Consider the following 21,177-nt stretch of genomic DNA (forward strand, 5'->3'; position numbering starts at 1 on the left):
AAAACTGGAGTGGGTTTACAATTCATGCACGATTTTACATCAACTTAATGAGGACATGGAATGTTTTTTTAAACATCTCCACTGATTTATAAGTTTGTTGCAAAGCAGTAATGAGTAAGTCCAGAATATTTCAGCAAAATTAACAGATGTTGTGCTTGAGGGCGGCTGTTCCAACTACAGATTGTTTATTTTTTCTATATGCACACATCCAGGGAGAATCGAATTGAAAACCTTAACAAGCGTTAATGACCCATGCCAGCAGGCGGGGGAGGATTTCTCAATGCAGAAAATATATAGAGAATATATAGAGAAGGTAAACACTGTCCATCTGCTTATATTACGGAGATTGTAAACTGATGCAAAGTGGGTTGAAAATCGGCAAAGCCTTCCTTTAATTACACATAGCTGCATCAAGACTTGTTTGTGTAAAAACTGTTCCTGAAATGGAACCTGTACACCTGTGATGTCAGCCCCAGCAGAATGTCCAGCAACAAGTGATGTCACAGGTGTTTAACACCCATTTAGAATCCTACCCTTTTCTCCATACTGTATTTCTGCCCTGGGGGCCTGTATCTTATTATAATATATATAGGGGGGGGGGGTTCATAATGATCATGAGCCCAAAATGTAAATTCATTACCCCCGCCCCCCCCCCCAAAAATAAAATAATAATAACACCGCGCTCTTCAAGTTAAAAGGTATTGGTTCAAACTGTACTTACTGGCTGAAATTATGATTATTATTATCATTATATATACAGTATATATATATTGTTACAGAGTGATATGTGATTGACATGTGATTGTCAGGGACCCCCTTGTTTAATTATAATATGTCAATTTACGTCTTTGCATCAGAGGATCAAACAGGAAGTGGGAGTGGCTTAGAGATTATATCCGTGGCATTTCAGGTGCGCAGGCCCCCCCCCCCCCTCTCTGCCATGTTGGTCTGCTAGTCTGATCAGGAAGCCATGTATCGCTCCTGTTCCCCAGTGCTCTATAAAATAGGTTATACACATTCAATAGCTCCCATATTTTTATAGGAGATGTAAGAGGCTTTGATCCACGTCCCACCGTCAAAAAACGCAATTGACGAACATACTCGTCCTTGGCACTCTACGTTAGTATTTGAATTGACGAACATACTCGTCCTTGGCACTCAATGAGTTAAGAGATATCCTTGTCAGTGGATGGCTGTTAAACACTGTCTGAAATTAAAAGACTACAGTTACCTTAGCAGGGGGCAGCTTCCGCTTCACTGCTCCGCCGAGTCAGCTTTCTGAGGCACCACAGCTTCTTGCTCCTCCTCCTCCTCGCTGCCTCCGCCAGCGTTACTGCCCTCGCTGTCAGACGAGCTGGCAGGCTGCAGATGAATCTGGATAAGGAGAGATGAGTACGTATGAATTTTCTCATTAAAACATACTGATATCTTAAAACCGTAGGTCCCTGGCACATCTGTCACCAAGTATTGTAGTCGACAAATGTCGACAAAATGTGTAACCCCCCCCCAGACACACACACACACACACACACACACACAGTGTCTCACACTTGCAATTGCAACATTTCAATAGGAAGAAATTCACAAGTTGATGTACAGTTGTTTTGCTAATGAGTTCTACAACAACGGACATGACGCAGACTACCACAGACATCACAGATTTCGACCAAATGATCAATTATAGAAATGAGGATGATAAACGACAAAAGATCAACAGGCAGGTGAAAAATCTGTGGATAATACAGGATGAGACCTGAAGGGAGAGTAACTGCTAAATCGATAGCAAAGGAATCTATCAGATTCTGTTTCAATTTACAAATATGCATATTTCCCTACTAGTAAACAAAGTTAGCCGGTGTGACAGCCTAACTGGTCGCTCCACTATCCTGTCTCCATACAATATGCGTGCGTGTGATTGTTGTTTACTGTGCGTGTGATTGTTGTTTACTTCCTGCAGCAGCTGTTGTGCACTTCTGTCCGCATATTCAACAACTCCACAATGAAACACTGAAGTCTCCGGCGGATGAAAACTACCCTTCTTTGCTTTTTTACCATCTTTTAATCTCCACTGTGCCTGTCCAACAAATAAATAAACTTAGGCTGTCACACTAGGGCTAGAGTCAGACACTCACGCCTCGCGCCACTTGGCGCTAATGGAACTAGGTTCCATTGCCGTTGCCACCCAGTGACGCGGTTTGTTTACCAAAATACTGCTCGGCTGATCCCTCGTATAGCACTTGTCTTAGTGACAAGCAAGACAACAGTAAACGGACAGGTTTTGGCATTGAGTTTGGCGTTAAGAGAGCGAGCTCCGACCCCCAGTAAAACAGCAGGAGTAACGTTAACTCTAGCCCCATAACATGACGCCACTGTACTTACTGTAGCCTACAGCAGTCAGTAAGTACAGTAAGTGGCGTCACGTTAACTCCAGAGTGTCCCTACTTAAGCTTAAGCTTAGTTTTCATTACATGTAGCAGCATTTAAATACAGTACTGCGAAACGCTCATCCCATAATACAAATGTTCGCATCGCATCCCATAATAGTATGATGATACTTGGGATGCCATTGCGAACATAGATGCGAACAGGTTAGCTAAAAGTTTAGCGTCACCAGCGAGGGGCCCCACCGTTGCGGTCGAGGTACATTTCGAAATCCCTCCAGGCCTGAAAATCTTTCTAGGGGAAACACTGCAGGAGGCGAGACATAACGCTGCAACGAACGCGGCTTTCACAGTCTGTGTTAAAGGGGCTATAGATTGAGACAGCTTTCCTGATTTCCCCTCCCCTGATCAGGTAACATAATGACTTTGGAAAAACAGTTAGCAAGCACGACTCCCATAAAGATATATAAAAAGTATACGGGTGCCTGGGTCGGAGGATACTAGTAGGTGACAGATGTCCCGGCACACGCGGTTTAAGAAAAAATATCTTATTTATTGTGGGCAAGCAAGGTGATGAACGTTTCGCCTAGAAGCCTTCTAGGCGAAACGTTCATCACCTTGCTTGTATAATAAGATATTTTTTCTTAAACCGTGTGTGCCGGGACATCTGTCACATAATGACTTTCCCACACTGAGAGGCTATGTTCAAGTGAGTGGATGTACCCGATGGAAGTCAGCAAAGGAGCTGTGGTGGTCATTGCTGAGGTGTCATATATCCTATGGAAAAAGAAAAGAAAATGCACATTCAATTTAGAGATGTAATTCCAAAACAAGTAGTGCAGTGCAAGTGCTTTAAGCTGTGTCAGCCCCACCTAATCGTGTTGTCCATACAGGAGCTGAGCACTCTGTTCCCTGTACTAGGGGAGAAATAAGCACTGGTTATGCTTAAAGAGTGGCCGTGCAGCTGGCAGACCGCCTGGCTCTCGGTCTTCTTCAGACAGCGGCTATCGTAAATACTCACAAGCCTGCAGAGAAGAAGGAAAATTAGTTTGGACTATTTATAGACTGGACAGACTACAGCTGAACTGACTACAAGCAGGCAATCCAATTTAACAACTTTAGAAAACAAATGATCAAAGTGATTACTGCTCTGGAGAAAATATAAATTAATCAAAGATATGAGTCATACCTGCTCTCGGCCACTGCAAAGTACTGCTTGTTTAGTGGATGGACGCTAACACAGTGAAGGCTCTTGGGGTTGAGGGTGTAGAGGGTGTGGAGGGACTCATGGGAGTTGCTGCAGAGAAATTAAAAACATTAAGAGATTAGAAGCAGCTTTGTACCAGTCTGGAAAACATTATGCATGTTTCTGACAATGTTGTTTATGATTAATAAAAAAAGAGAGCAGGCGGTTAGCACTCTTCATGCTTACTGACATTCAACATGATGAAGAGAGATGGTAAAGAATAGAGAAGTGCTGCATTTTTTAAATCATTAATACAACAGTTGAAGAAGATGGCAGTATGTTACCCTGGGGTGCGCCTATCCACAATGGCAACATCTCCACCAAATTGCCCGACAACTAGTGTCATACAGTCATGTGACAGGAAGTCAAAGGTTTTCAGGCCATCTTCAATAGAATACACCTGGTAGGAAGTAGAAAATGATTCAGATCAGCTGGTGAAGTAGGAATATCTTAAAACTGGAGTGGGTTTACAATTCATGCACGATTTTACATCAACTTAATGAGGACATGGAATGTTTTTTTAAACATCTCCACTGATTTATAAGTTTGTTGCAAAGCAGTAATGAGTAAGTCCAGAATATTTCAGCAAAATTAACAGATGTTGTGCTTGAGGGCGGCTGTTCCAACTACAGATTGTTTATTTTTTCTATATGCACACATCCAGGGAGAATCGAATTGAAAACCTTAACAAGCGTTAATGACCCATGCCAGCAGGCGGGGGAGGATTTCTCAATGCAGAAAATATATAGAGAATATATAGAGAAGGTAAACACTGTCCATCTGCTTATATTACGGAGATTGTAAACTGATGCAAAGTGGGTTGAAAATCGGCAAAGCCTTCCTTTAATTACACATAGCTGCATCAAGACTTGTTTGTGTAAAAACTGTTCCTGAAATGGAACCTGTACACCTGTGATGTCAGCCCCAGCAGAATGTCCAGCAACAAGTGATGTCACAGGTGTTTAACACCCATTTAGAATCCTACCCTTTTCTCCATACTGTATTTCTGCCCTGGGGGCCTGTATCTTATTATAATATATATAGGGGGGGGGGGTTCATAATGATCATGAGCCCAAAATGTAAATTCATTACCCCCGCCCCCCCCCCCAAAAATAAAATAATAATAACACCGCGCTCTTCAAGTTAAAAGGTATTGGTTCAAACTGTACTTACTGGCTGAAATTATGATTATTATTATCATTATATATACAGTATATATATATTGTTACAGAGTGATATGTGATTGACATGTGATTGTCAGGGACCCCCTTGTTTAATTATAATATGTCAATTTACGTCTTTGCATCAGAGGATCAAACAGGAAGTGGGAGTGGCTTAGAGATTATATCCGTGGCATTTCAGGTGCGCAGGCCCCCCCCCCCCCTCTCTGCCATGTTGGTCTGCTAGTCTGATCAGGAAGCCATGTATCGCTCCTGTTCCCCAGTGCTCTATAAAATAGGTTATACACATTCAATAGCTCCCATATTTTTATAGGAGATGTAAGAGGCTTTGATCCACGTCCCACCGTCAAAAAACGCAATTGACGAACATACTCGTCCTTGGCACTCTACGTTAGTATTTGAATTGACGAACATACTCGTCCTTGGCACTCAATGAGTTAAGAGATATCCTTGTCAGTGGATGGCTGTTAAACACTGTCTGAAATTAAAAGACTACAGTTACCTTAGCAGGGGGCAGCTTCCGCTTCACTGCTCCGCCGAGTCAGCTTTCTGAGGCACCACAGCTTCTTGCTCCTCCTCCTCCTCGCTGCCTCCGCCAGCGTTACTGCCCTCGCTGTCAGACGAGCTGGCAGGCTGCAGATGAATCTGGATAAGGAGAGATGAGTACGTATGAATTTTCTCATTAAAACATACTGATATCTTAAAACCGTAGGTCCCTGGCACATCTGTCACCAAGTATTGTAGTCGACAAATGTCGACAAAATGTGTAACCCCCCCCCAGACACACACACACACACACACACACACACAGTGTCTCACACTTGCAATTGCAACATTTCAATAGGAAGAAATTCACAAGTTGATGTACAGTTGTTTTGCTAATGAGTTCTACAACAACGGACATGACGCAGACTACCACAGACATCACAGATTTCGACCAAATGATCAATTATAGAAATGAGGATGATAAACGACAAAAGATCAACAGGCAGGTGAAAAATCTGTGGATAATACAGGATGAGACCTGAAGGGAGAGTAACTGCTAAATCGATAGCAAAGGAATCTATCAGATTCTGTTTCAATTTACAAATATGCATATTTCCCTACTAGTAAACAAAGTTAGCCGGTGTGACAGCCTAACTGGTCGCTCCACTATCCTGTCTCCATACAATATGCGTGCGTGTGATTGTTGTTTACTGTGCGTGTGATTGTTGTTTACTTCCTGCAGCAGCTGTTGTGCACTTCTGTCCGCATATTCAACAACTCCACAATGAAACACTGAAGTCTCCGGCGGATGAAAACTACCCTTCTTTGCTTTTTTACCATCTTTTAATCTCCACTGTGCCTGTCCAACAAATAAATAAACTTAGGCTGTCACACCAGGGCTAGAGTCAGACACTCACGCCTCGCGCCACTTGGCGCTAATGGAACTAGGTTCCATTGCCGTTGCCACCCAGTGACGCGGTTTGTTTACCAAAATACTGCTCGGCTGATCCCTCGTATAGCACTTGTCTTAGTGACAAGCAAGACAACAGTAAACGGACAGGTTTTGGCATTGAGTTTGGCGTTAAGAGAGCGAGCTCCGACCCCCAGTAAAACAGCAGGAGTAACGTTAACTCTAGCCCCATAACATGACGCCACTGTACTTACTGTAGCCTACAGCAGTCAGTAAGTACAGTAAGTGGCGTCACGTTAACTCCAGAGTGTCCCTACTTAAGCTTAAGCTTAGTTTTCATTACATGTAGCAGCATTTAAATACAGTACTGCAAAATGCTGCTGATTAAACTGGTAGCTTGTTGGCTACCCCGCTAGCCGGGCGCTTCAGTATGAGTGAGAAACGCTCAGACTCGATAACCTTACCTTTAGTAATTGTATCTTCACTATGGCTCGTTTCATAACTTCTGTCGCCATTTCAGGACAATGCTTTGCCCCTTTCGGAACTGCTAACATAGCTTACGCTACTACGCAGTCCCTTATTAGTACACCGCCGATGTAGCCTAAACAGGTCGCTCCGTCTGCAAAATTGTTCTAACTACTCGATAAAGTTTCGCAAATGAAATTTCAAATGTACTTACGGGTACTTAAGGGTTGTGTGAACCTCCGCGGATGATGTAGAAACACTAGCGCCACTAATAAACATGTTTAATCCCTCACTGAACCCCAGGTCTAATTTCTTCAAAATGAATCAGCTAGAAACACTCGTCTTCTTCTGCGCTGCTGTCATGGGTGGTGCGCAAAGCAACCATAGCGCTCGCTATCACTTCCGGCCCCTGGCGGCCGGAAGTGGCACTTTTGTAGTCTTTTGTAGTTTTTTGTAAGGTATCGGACTAGTGCCATGGCACCGGAAAATAGGGGAAGCTATTAACAGAATTACTGTAATAATCACATGGCTGGCTGTATGTTACTTTTTTTTTATAGCTAAATTATCGCTGGAAGATAAACAATGGAAAATAGGGGAAGCTATTAACAAAATTACTGTAATAATCACATGGCTGGCTGTATGTTCCTTTTTTTTTAATAGCTGAATTGGAGACATGTACTACCGGCCCCACAATATTTTTAAAATACATTAATAGAAACACATGACATTAAAAACATTGGCAAAGTCATGACAGATTGTAGAGTTTAGTTACTTTACAACAATATTATTCAAGTAGTACTTCAAAGTAATCATCAGTAGGGAAATAGTAGTAAAAATCAGGCTTATTACCTTGTCCATTAAATTTCCAAAAAGACCAAAGCAGGCACTTTTCCCATATCCAGTTGGCAGGACAGCAAATACATTTTTGCGGTATACCAATGCTTTTAAAATTGCCTTTTGTTCCACTTTTAATGGAAAAGGTGACACCTCTTCAATTAACCTGTCGACATCCATTCTCACGTGGTGAGGGCTTCTGACTTCATGTGTAATGTGATTGATATAGCGGTTCCGACCGCCAGGGGCCGGAAGTGATAGCGACCGCTATGTTTTTTTTTTTTTTTTTTTTTTTTTAACCATTGACTTTTAATTTACAACTGTAAGGCAATCATCACAAGTGTATACAACTTCGACAAGCATGAACAGACACAAGGCAGCACATTCACACATAATACAGGACAGACGGGGGGAAACACGAAAAAAAATAAAAACAATTTAAAATAAATAAAACATAAGATGGCTAGAGACTTGTTAAAGATAAATAGAGGTCTTTGGTAAAATTCGATTTAATAAATTTCAGGGACTTCATGTAGAGTTGGGTTTCATTAAAGTAGCAGGTAAAGATGGGTGGAGTTTTGATATATTTGCCCTTATGAATAAAGAATTTAGCTAAGATTAGTAACACATTGATCATTAGGTCCAATTTTTTGTCTTCTAATATTACACCAAAAACAATACTATTATAATCAAGAACAGGCATTACTGTGTTTTTTCCATGTAACCAATCGATGAATTATTTCCAGAACAGTTGGGTGTGAGAACATGAAACAAAAAGATGCTCAGTTGTTTCAATATCACCTTTACAGAATATACACTCATTGCTCTCAAATCCAAATCTTAATCTTCAAAATTCACTGGAAGGGTAGAAGTCATTCATTATTTTGTAGTGAATTTCTTTTGTTTTGGGTGGAACTGGATATTTGAAGAATTTTGTTCTCAATCTACATACTGCTGGTTTGTCAAAAATATTCAAAATATTATTTCTACAAGAACGGGCAGTGTATAAATCATTTGTTAGAATAGACCTTGTGAATTGGTTTGAGCACCTTTTATCAAGAAAATGTATTCCATTGATAAAAAGAGTGCTGAGATGAGAACACAACAGAATCTAGCTGTGGCCGGACTGGATAATGATTTAAGCGATGTTCTGTTGAATCCTTTCGTTTTTATTTTAATTTGTTCTTTGCAATTGCTGCATGTATGCTCCGACATCGCGAACACGAAGCCTGCCTGCGCTTCCAAAACTCTTCTGCGCGCATCTTACAAAAAACTACAAAAGACTACAAAAGTGCCACTTCCGGCCGCCAGGGGCCGGAAGTGATAGCGAGCGCTATGGTTGCTTTGCGCACCACCCATGACAGCAGCGCAGAAGAAGACGAGTGTTTCTAGCTGATTCATTTTGAAGAAATTAGACCTGGGGTTCAGTGAGGGATTAAACATGTTTATTAGTGGCGCTAGTGTTTCTACATCATCCGCGGAGGTTCACACAACCCTTAAGTACCCGTAAGTACATTTGAAATTTCATTTGCGAAACTTTATCGAGTAGTTAGAACAATTTTGCAGACGGAGCGACCTGTTTAGGCTACATCGGCGGTGTACTAATAAGGGACTGCGTAGTAGCGTAAGCTATGTTAGCAGTTCCGAAAGGGGCAAGACAATGCTAAGTTACCAACGAAAATACATAAATAAAGTAAAAAGTTGCCAACGCCTGCAGCCTGTCCACGCCAAGCAAACACTAGCAGTGCACTCCCACAACAAGAAACCTCGCGCCAAGCGCCACACGGCTTGTTTTGTAACTAGCTACTCCCCTCTGCGTTGTAACAAAATTCTAACAGCTCATTGGTTGATATTTCCATGTGACACACTTTAGGTCATGCGGAAGCAGTTGCGGAAACCATAGATATGGCGGAAACCAGTTCGAGGCATGGCCGCTCTGTCCTGCGTAGCGTACCTGATCTCTCCTTTGACAGAGGAGAGCCCATGCGGAGCCCATGGGGGAGATGCGTTACTGAGGCAGGAAGTCAGAAGAAGACCCGCCCCCGTCTTCCGGTGGCCTGTGCTGCAGTGTTTTCGTTCCCCCACAGAAATGCAACAGTAGGCAGTCGCTACGATTTAGAGAAAAAATAAGAAGCATGGCCATACCAAACGAAGTTTTTTTTTTTTAGCTAACGTTACCCAGCAAACATCGTCTTGACCGCGACGTCACCAGACGATATAATTGTGGTTTGGCATCTTACTCGCGTCGCCCATGTTTTCTAAACGGAACACAAAATTGAGCGGAATATTTTTCCTGGAGCACAGCACGGTCTTCCGCCCATAGCCGGAAAACTCGGAGTCGGAGCAAGGTTTTTCCATCCAGGCTACGTGAAACAGAAAGCAGTGGGTAACCGTGCATTCCTTTGCACTTGGAATTTTGAAACAAGACCTACGACAGGGAGAAGTGCAATTCAAGACGGAATTCCGAGTGGGAAACTTGGGCAGCAACACTCTGACGTCACAATCAACATGGCGGCGCACAAAGAGACACACACGGTGATAAGTAAGCAGTTACTTTTTCACAAATGTTTCACTTTGTGTTATGAAACAACTTAGTTGCCATTTCGATTCCCATATAGTTGATTTGTGCTTGATCGAAGCATGCACAGCGGTAGCCTTCTAGCGTCCATGTTTGTAGGCATCCACGCAGTTGGAACGCAGAGCGGAACATGGATATTCCGACTCCCGACTTTGAATGGAAGGCAGCAGCATGTGACCATGACGTCCTGTGCCAATACAGGAAGTAGCCGAGCAGCTGCTAGCCCGCTACCGCTACTAGTCATAACAATAATGATTATGATGAGTAACATTAAGTTAATCAACGAGGTGAATTAAACGATTTTGCGTGTCATAAACGTGGATTATTGTTGATGCTGCGCGAATCGGTAAAAAAACGAATGTTACCATTATGGCAAAAGCTGTCATGATCATCATTTTATCAGTCATTTTCTTGTCATCGAAGGTAAGTTGAAAGAGGAATAACGTCAAGTCAAACTCGGTCGACAGGCCTAACGCCTGAGAGTACTAATAGCTAGCTACTGTTAGCTGGTTAACTAGACTTTAAATCCAAATGTTCTGCCTGTTGTCATTTTTGTTTATGTTGTATGCATGGTTTTTTGAGTACGGTTAGTGAAACGTTAGGGTTTCCTGGAAACCTGAAAAAAATCATGGCATTTCAAAATCTTTGTTTTCCAGGCACTTTAAAAGTCATGGAATTAGTCAAATCCTTGAACCCGTAGGGAAAGTAATGGGATTTTGTTGCGACTGCACATGAGTGCTTCTTGTATTTTATGCTATTTTTTTAATGGAAAAATTCACGTTTTGTTTGAATAGCGTCCAGGTGAGGCAGTGACTCTAAGCACTAAAATCCAATATTAAGAGACCGGGGTGAAATTGGTTTTATATTCGATATTCGCCTGTTTTACCCGTTTCTAACTGTAATAGCTTCATGAAAACGGCACCAATTAATTCCAGATTAGTCTTATTTTGTACAGATACGCGAGGCCGACATTTCACAGCTTTGATCAACTCCCCAACCGCAGCGGTTATCGCGCAATTGCCGAGGAACGACTCTGAATATCCTTCTGAGTGCGTGCGGCAAGCTGAATATCTAGGGACCGTCGTCAAAGAGCAATATCCGTAGTTTCACCTTTGTAACAACGGTTGTATTTCCTAAAAAAATAAAAGAGTAGAAATACAAATAAAAGAGTAGAAATACAACTGTTATGGCCATTCTGTTTCTCCACAGTCTAGTCACAGCGCCACCTACTGGCAACACAAAAAGCAGTTTATTCTGAAGACCGTTTGCCCGATTGACCTCAAATTTGGCGTGTGTGCTGCTATGAACCAGATGTAGTCTGGCACTGAATTTCGGACATGTGGATGGTCATAGCGAATATGGTTCTGTGACATATTGATTGTCTAGCAAAGTCCCAAATGTTTTTTTCTGCTAAACAAAGGCTGTGGAACCTTAGCAGTGCGCTTAGCAAAAGATGAGAGGTGGTTTGGTGTCGATCGCTTGACTAACGGCAGAGCTATTTCAAAATAAAAGCCGCGAATATGGTTCTGTGACATATTGATTGTCTAGCAAAGTCCCAAATGTTTTTTTCTGCTAAACAAAGGCTGTGGAACTTTAGCAGTGGGCTTAGCAAAAGATGAGAGGTGGCTCCACGAAAATATTGTATGCTTTAAATCTAAAATGGTTCATGGATTACATTCTAATCTAACAAACCTATCAATTTAAAAGTCAAGCACGTTACCGTGGAAACAATTAAGCTTAGCCCAAAATCACAAATCAGAATGAGGTATATTTTCTATCTTGTAAGGGCTCCTTGGCTGAAAAACATTTGAGAACCTCTGTGTTAAACGTACACAATGATAAAATGTCAAAATTGTCATCTTCAAGAGTAGCATTCATACATTATCATCAACTATCAACTCATTATCATAAACTATTTAAATAACAACACAGAGACATTTTATTAGCTAATGACTTTATTGGGAAACATTGTGCAAAACGTGTGTTTTCTCACCTCTTCTCAGTTCTCAGTGTCCTGGTCTGGACTGAGGAGGCGAAACGGAGGCAGATGGGTCCAACCCATGGTCCAACCTCACTTGTAGACGGGGAGCAGTGGAACATGCCAAGTGTGGTTGAGTAGGGGGGGGGGGGTTAATTGATTACAGTTTTTCACAATTGCTTAAACACATTTCCTGATAGACTACCTCACTACCCATCTCAAAACTCACACACAAAATGCAAAATCCTACACTTCTCTTGCAAAAGCACACTTTGCCCTCAAAACGGTGTTAACTGTTCACATGACAAACACATACATCATATGAGTAGACATTTCTAAGCACCCATTGAACACTGGTGTGCAGAATGGAAAACACTATGAATAGACTACCTCACTACCCATCTCAAAACTCACACACAAAATGCTAAATCCTACACTTCTCTTGCAAAAGCACACTTTGCCCTCAAAACGGTGTTAACTGTTCACTAAATGGTATTTTCTTTTCAAATGACAAACACATACATCATATGAGTAGACATTTCTAAGCACCCATTGAACACTGGTGTGCAGAATGGAAAACACTATGAATAGACTACCTCACTACCCATCTCAAAACTCACACACAAAATGCAAAATCCTACACTTCTCTTGCAAAAGCACACTTTGCCCTCAAAACGGTGTTAACTGTTCACTAAATGGTATTTTCTTTTCAAATGACAAACACATACATCATATGAGTAGACATTTCTAAGCACCCATTGAACACTGGTGTGCAGAATGGAAAACACTATATGAATGCTTTATCAGTAGAATTATGCCTTTGCATGTTCAGTTTCAGGTTGTGCACATTGTGTCTAATGTGTTTAAACAATTGTGAAAATCTGTAAAACCAATTTTTGAGGGGTTAAACTACTTGGAGTCATTATAAATGATTAGGTTTGATGTATGGGAAAGTCAATGTACCGGTAATAATAGTTGTGTTGAAGGGGACTCTTGTTGTATTGTGTGGTTAATTGAAAACTAATTATGTTTGTCTCTGCATAGGAGGGGCTGCATCCTTCAATGGGGGATTCATGTCCCTGCTTCTGACAGGGGAAGGCACCAGGACTGCTGCCTACATACTGTAACTGGACCCATTTGCAGGGGCTTAGCCTACTGGTTTAGTTCAGTTTTGTCTTGTCAAGTTTTGAATAGTGATCTGTTGAATTTATAAAGTACAATAAAACCTTTGTGGGGAAAGCCATAACAAAACTGCCTAGAGATCCATTGTAAGTTACCCAGGCTGTAGGGGTTAAGGCGGAGGACCTCTCCTCTGCAGGCGCAATCCCTGCAGCGATGGTAGAGTGAACAGGGTGAGAGGAAGGAGGCGGGGAGATAGATGGCAGAGGAGGGAGAGGAGGTAGGGAGGCTAGAGAGAGGACAGAGGCAGGAGGGAGGCTAGAGAGAGGAGGCAGGAGAGAGGACAGACAGGAGGTAGGGAGCTAGAGAGAGGAGGCAGGAGAGGACAGGAGGGAGGAGAGGACAGACAGGAGGTAGGGAGGCTAGAGAGAGGAGGCAGGAGAGGACAGGAGGGAGGAGAGGACAGACAGGAGGTAGGGAGCTAGAGAGAGGAGGCAGGAGAGGACAGGAGGAGAGAGAGAGAGGACAGACAGGAGGTAGGGAGGCTAGAGAGAGGACATGAGGGAGGAGAGGACAGAGAGGACAAAGACAATGCAGGAGGTTGCACCTGCGTAGAGAATAGCAAGAGAGGCACCTCCCCCCCCAACCTCCTCCCTTCACTCCCACCTGTCTCCCTCCCCTTCAATCCCTCCTGTCTCCCTCACCCCTCCAACCTGTCCACCACCATTTCCCCCCCCCCCATCTCCTCCTCCCGTCTCCAACAAAATCCCCTCCTCTGCCATCTATCTATGTATCTCCCGGCTTCCTTCCTCTCACCCTGTTCGCACTCAACCACTCTACCATCTCCGCAGGGACTGAGCCTGCAGAGAGAGGGGAGCAGGCACAGTCCCTGCAGAGATGGTAGAGTGGTTGAGTGAGAACACGGTGAAGGAAGGAGGCCGGGAGATGGCAGAGGAGGGAGGGAGGGGGGGGGGGGGAGGGAGTAGGGGATGGGGAGGAGGGGTGGGGGATGGGGGGGGGGAGGATGGGGAGGAGGAGGGAGGGGTGGGGAGAGGAGGAGGGAGGGAGGGGTGGGGAGACGACTTCAAATCCCCTGCAGGAATCAAACCTGCACTTCTCCGCATACAATGCGGCTGTTAAGGTGATCGCCTTAACCCCTAGACCATCAGCTAGGTAACTTACAATGGATCTCTAGGCAGTTTTGTTATGGCTTTCCCAATGAAAGACTTGAAAAGGTTTTAGTGTCCGTACCGGGATTCAAACCACAAACCTTTGGGTTGGAAGGCATGGTCTTTCACCACTGGACTACAGCCCAGCTCAAACACACAGCACATGCAGCAAGTCAAATAGATGTGGTTAAGATCAGGGTTTTCTTAACCACGACCATACCCTAACCCAATTGATATGGTGGTCGTGGTTAAGAAAACCCTGATCTTAACCACATCTATTTGACTTGCTGCATGTGCTGTGTGTTTGAGCTGGGCTGTAGTCCAGTGGTGAAAGACCATGCCTTCCAACCCAAAGGTTTGTGGTTTGAATCCCGGTACGGACACTAAAACCTTTCAAGTCTTTTTTGAATATTTTGTTTTCAATTATTAATATTATTTTCACATTTACTAATCATTAACCACTCTATTCAGGAATTGACCGACTAATCAGCAACTATCTAATGATTAACTAATATATTCACGAACTGACATGTATTAAAACAGTTAACTACTCTGAGTCTGCACTGAGTGCTCATAAGTGTCAAAATAGAAAACCAGATTCAAACATAGGCAGAATGGTTCCAGGTCCATGTTTATCATACCAGAATGTTAGCACAACAATACAAAACTCACAGCAACAAGTAGACCAGTGGTTTATTGATAGTATTCTGTGACATCACCACACAGACATCTTGGTCTGCTTGTAATCAATTAACAGGTGATTAACCACACAGCCAATGAGCTGTGTGTAGTGTAAAGTGCCATATTGGTCGGAAATGCATGTGACATCATGGGAATACTATGAATAGACAAGTCCAAGTGAATCAGTTGTTATTAAGCTTTATGAAGGCTACTTAAACAAGATAATTTAGGATAGATATAAATGTACCAAATGTTATAGCTATGTTATAGCAGACGTTTTGTCATTTCTAAAAAAATAGATTTTTCAGGTTCGCACAACATAGTATTGCATAAGGAGTTGCTCATAATAACTCTTTTTAAATCTTTAAAGTATTTTAGTTGCTGTTCTGGGTATGGCATTGCATCCCTGAGAAGGCTACATCGGTACAGCTGGGTTTCATTCAGGTTCATGTGTAAGGATACTCATTCTACAGCGGGTGTTTATATGATATACTGTGCAAATCTATATTTTTTAATCTCTTAAATTACATAATATTCCTTTGGTTTCTTCAGTGCGGTTTGCTGATATGTCAAAGAGATAGTTACACAAATAAATGACAAAACTCATAAGCAAACAGAAATGGTGAAGTGCTGCTCATTTCAGAGAGATACCGTATTGCACAGACAGATGAGATCATCTTCACGGTGGAAGAGGTTTCTCCTGCTGGAGCAGGAGTGAGCTCATCTGCCAGGGTTAACTCATTCACTGCCAATATCTGACTGGCATTTTTGGCACAGGCCAAGTATTTCCATAATGTTTGGTCATCTTTCAAGACCCACAGTAAATTCTGTACTAGGACTACAGTGATGTCCAATACCTCGAAATGAAGATCTAAGTCTCTACTTTCACCCCCAAAAAGAAAGTTAGCTTTTAGCATGTTCTGTACTCTACTTATAACCCTTTTTATACACCCCATGTTCACCAAAAAAAGCCTGTCTGGGAAGAGAAAAGGGAGAAAAAAGCATTTTTGTAAAAGGGCACAATCTCAGGCATAACTCACTCTCAATTCTTTTATTTTGAACTGTATTGACATCAGACATGTAAATATTATTCGTTAGGACACAAATGACAAAAAAAAATATATATATATATATATATATATACACACATGAAGTGCTTTTTTTTTACATTCAACAATACAGTTTACTCGGTGTGAGTGTGCAGACAGACAGACAGACAGACAGACAGACAGACAGACACACCGACAGACAGACAGACACACACACACACACACACACACACACACACACACACACACACACACACACACACGCACGCACACGATCCCCCTTTTAGATTTCTAACCCAACATAGGATAAGCAATAACCACGCCCTGTGGCGCTGGGATTGGCCAGGAGCAACACTGGAGGGCGAGCAGCCCAGCGATTACATGAACCAACTGAATAGCTCTTGAGAAGGACAGAGGACTGCTGTGAGTGCCTTCTGCCCGCTGCTGCCTAGCTGTTCCTGTGTTTATTTTGATTTGTTCTGGTACACCGTCCTCGTCCATGTCTCCCTGTCATATCTATGATCGTTCCCGTTTTCCCCTCGGCTATTCAACACGTCCTCACCGCCCTCGCAAACTGATCGATCATTTCCTCATTCCTCCGATGATCAAACACATCTCTTGATTACTTTCTCCCGTTTTCTCCTGGCTGGCACAGAGGAAGGCGACTCCAGCTCGGCGTTACAATGGCGTTTCTCCTGTCTGCACAAGGAAGCGTTACCCGCTCTCTGCTATTCCTCTTGCTCAATTTATAAAACAACAGCTGCGGTATGTGTTTGATCGCGTGCTGTCGGCTACCCTTTGAAGGCAGGGACCTGTGTCTGTGTGACAGGCTGGGCAAGTGTTTGCTGCAGGCGCTGCACCAATAAAAACAAAAACACGTCAAACACGTCCTTGGCGGGGAAGGCCATTGCTGATAACACGTCAAAGACGTCATTGGCGGTGAATGAGTTAAACAAGGTCGTGAGCCAGGGGTGAGTGAGGTCGTCTGCCAGGGGTGAGCGAGGTCGTCTGCCAGGGGTGAGTGAGGTCGTCTGCCAGGGGTGAGCGAGGTCATCTGCCAGGGGTGAGCGAGGTCGTCTGCCAGGGGTGAGCGAGGTCATCTGCCAGGGGTGAGTGAGGTCATCTGCCAGGGGTGAGTGAGGTCATGAGCCAGGGGTGAGCGAGGTCGTCTGCCAGGGGTGAGTGGGGGTGAGCGAGGTCATCTGCCAGGGGTGAGTGGGGGTGAGCGAGGTCATCTGCCAGGGGTGAGTGAGGTCATCTGCCAGGGGTGAGCGAGGTCATGAGCCAGGGGTGAGCGAGGTCATGAGCCAGGGGTGAGCGAGGTCATCTGCCAGGGGTGAGCGAGGTCATCTGCCAGGGGTGAGTGAGGTCATGAGCCAGGGGTGAGCGAGGTCATCTGCCAGGGGTGAGCGAGGTCATCTGCCAGGGGTGAGTGAGGTCATCTGCCAGGGGTGAGCGAGGTCGTCTGCCAGGGGTGAGCGAGGTCATCTGCCAGGGGTGAGTGAGGTCGTCTGCCAGGGGTGAGTGAGGTCATGAGCCAGGGTGGATGGGGGCAGATCAGGGCATGGTGGGGCAGGGCAGCAGCATCAGCATGAGACACAGAGGACTGGGGCTCAGTGCCAGCCCCGATGAGTCTCTCCCTACACACACACACACACACACACACGGGTCAAACCAATAGAACTGGAAAATAGAATGCCCATTGGTCACACTGTATTTGGGCGTGTCACAAACAAAAGGCAAAGTAAACAGAGTTCCAGTTTAGATGATGCCGTCACACTTAGTTTCTGTTGCTCCATTAAGACTGAATGGGAGGAGCTGCTTTGTAAGTGTGGCAACACCTGATTCCAGCAATTCTGGGTACATGTTGTGTTTCAGAGCTGTTAGCTACATGTTGTGTTTCAGAGCTGTTAGCTACATGTTGTGTTTCAGAGCTGTTAGCTACATGTTGTGTTTCAGAGCTGTTAGCTACATGTTGTGTTTCAGAGCTGTTAGCTACATGTTGTGTTTCAGACCTGGCTACACGTTGTGTTTCAGAGCTGTTAGCTACATGTTGTGTTTCAGAGCTGTTAGCTACATGTTGTGTTTCAGAGCTGTTAGCTACATGTTGTGTTTCAGAGCTGTTAGCTACATGTTGTGTTTCAGAGCTGTTAGCTACATGTTGTGTTTCAGAGCTGTTAGCTACATGTTGTGTTTCAGAGCTGTTAGCTACATGTTGTGTTTCAGAGCTGTTGGCTACATGTTTGTTAGCTACATGTTGTGTTTCAGAGCTGTTAGCTACATGTGTTCAGAGCTGTTAGCTACATGTTGTGTTTCAGGCCTCTTTTGGTATGGTATGGTGTTTATTCTTAATCCCCGAGGGGAAACATGGTTTGCCACCAGAGCGAGAACAGATACAAACAAGAAACAGTAACATACAGCACAATAACAATAATACAGTGGAGAGAGAGAGAGCCTCACAAAGCAAGGCTAGCAGTGTTCATTAAAGAATTTTACAGAAGCAGGAACAAAAGATCTTCTAAATCGCTCAGTAGAGCACCGAGGCATCAAAAGCCTATTACTAAACGAACTGCGCAGGGCATTAAATACATTAAACAAAGGATGGCCTTCATAAGAAAGAATAGAATTCAATTTTCTCCTTGTTCTCTTGGCTATAATCATCTCCAAAGAATCAGGGGGAAGGCCAATCACTGAGCCTGCCTTTTTAATCATTTTGTTTATCCTATTTTTGTCCATGACAGTGAGGCTGCCCCCCCAGCAGAGCACAGCATAGAAAAGGACACTAGCTAGGATACCTTGGTAGAACACATGAAGAAGTGACCTGCTGATGTCAAATGATCTAAGCTTCCTCAAGTGGAAAAGTCCAGACTGGGCCTTCTTGAACACAGAATCTGTGTTCTTCTTCCAGTCCAGCTTACTGTCCAGGTGGACACCGAGATACTTATAAGACTGGACTATTTCTACCTCCAGCCCTTTAATAATGACAGGGGAGACTTCTGCCTTCTTCCTCCCAAAATCAATAACTAGCTCTTTGGTCTTTTCAACATTGAGCAGTAAAAAATTGTCATCGCACCAGGAAACAAATAAATCAATCTCCTTTTTATAGGCCCGATCGTCACCTTTGTTGATGAGACCAATAAGAGCAGTGTCATCAGAGAATTTCTGCATATGACACATGGCCTCACTATGTCTGCAGTCCGCAGTATAAAGAATAAAGAAAAAAGGAGCTAAAACTGTTCCTTGAGGGGCTCCAGTTTTTGTCCAGATGATATCTGATACAGTGTCGTCCAGCCTAACAAACTGAGGTTGAGGCACAAGATATCTCATGCACCAGGCGATGGTTGAATTATGCAATTTATATTGAATCAGTTTATTTGCTAGAATGTGTGGCTGGATAGTGTTGTTCAGGCTCCATCTGGGCCCTTCTTGATCTAACTTCGTTCTCTCTCTTTCTTAAAAAAAAAAAAAAACTAACCAACCTTGTACCACTAACCTAAACTTGTACCACTGTTCCTTCAGAAGTTGTAGTTGTCATAGACTGTGCTCCATAGTTGATTGCTCTATTGCTGACAAAAAATGTGTTATTGTAAGTCGCTTTGGATAAAAGCGTCTGCCAAATGACGTAATGTAATGTAATGTAATGTAATGAAGGCGCTCGAAAAATCAAAGAACATTTCCCTAACAGAGTTTAAATAAACGTCTTACAAATAAAGAAAAGCCACTGTCAAATCATGCGATTTAAGTGAATGTTTTGAGCTTTGAGAGGTTTGTTCATGTTTACCCATTTTGGTGGATTGTCCCAAGATCATACAAATGATGTGATTTTTGTGAACTTAAAGGCCCAATCCGTCAAAACTCACTATTACTGACGCCGGTGGCCGTTAGTGTAACTGCAGGCAGCGTGTGAACGAGCTGACGCGCGGGCACCATACTCGCACGCGCACAAGCAGTTGCCTGGCAACAGCAGAGCTGTTCGTTGCTTTGTAACGTTAACTCATAAAAGTCACTTGAAAACGGCAACCTGGACAATTTATCGGTCAGATCAGCCTCGAGATGCCCAGGAAGGATTCTGGGTGAATTAGGGGACGTTATTGTGGCATGTTTGGTCGTGTTTTGGCTTGCGTTGACTGCGGGCAAGTCGATACTCATGTTAGCAAAAGCCAGGAAATAGCCTTCTCCCCCTGTATGTATGGTAATGCCTGGAGTTGACCAAACTGAACAATCAAACAATGTTTCATAAGCATAACAGTAACGTTAGGCATATTTAGGACTGTTAAATTCATTATCCACACAAGACGGTAACGTTATTAGTGGGGCTGGTGGTAATTTCTATAAATGTAAATGAATATTAGTTAGCCGCGATTAGCATCAAGCTAATGCTACTAGTATGTGCAGTCCCACTGCAGTCAGAGCCTGCTGGCTGCGGGAAGTGGATACTCATGTTTGCACAAGCCAGGAAATAGCCTGCTCCCCCTGTGTGTACGGTACCGTCAAACAATGTACCGTAAGCATAACAGACAGTAGGCTAACGTTAGGCATATTTCCGACTGTTAGATTCATTCATTATCAACACAAGACAGTAACGTTATTAGTGGGGCTGGTGGTAATTTCTATAAATATAGCTAAATCTATTAGTTAGCATCAAGGGGAGCGTGCCTATGTTCCCACAGCCCTATGTTCCCACAGCCCTTTCTTGACTATTTTATAGAGCAGCAACGCGTTGAAAATAGAACAGTGGCGTAACATAGAGCAGCGCATGTGCTGCGCGTTGCATGCTGACAAGCCACGGCCGGTGTGAGACTTTACATTAAATATAATTGAATCTAAAAGGCGCGGCGCGTTTTTTTGCGCGACATACATGTTCGGTGTATTTTGGCCTTAAGGAGCTAAGTTTAGCAAAGGACGTGTCAAAATTATGCCAGAGAACAGCACATGTCCACAAGCCAGGGCTACTAGCAAACAATCAAAATAAGATTAATTTTTTATTTATTTAAATAAATAAAAATATTGCACTATTTATGCAGTTAACTCAACCTTTATTGCACTATTTATGCAGTTCACTCAACATTTTTGTGCCAGGAACAGGCAATCTGCAAGTGC

Source organism: Poromitra crassiceps, assembly GCF_964638095.1.
Source record: "Poromitra crassiceps genome assembly, contig: HAP1_SCAFFOLD_229, whole genome shotgun sequence".
NCBI classification, from domain to species: Eukaryota; Metazoa; Chordata; class Actinopteri; order Beryciformes; family Melamphaidae; genus Poromitra; species Poromitra crassiceps.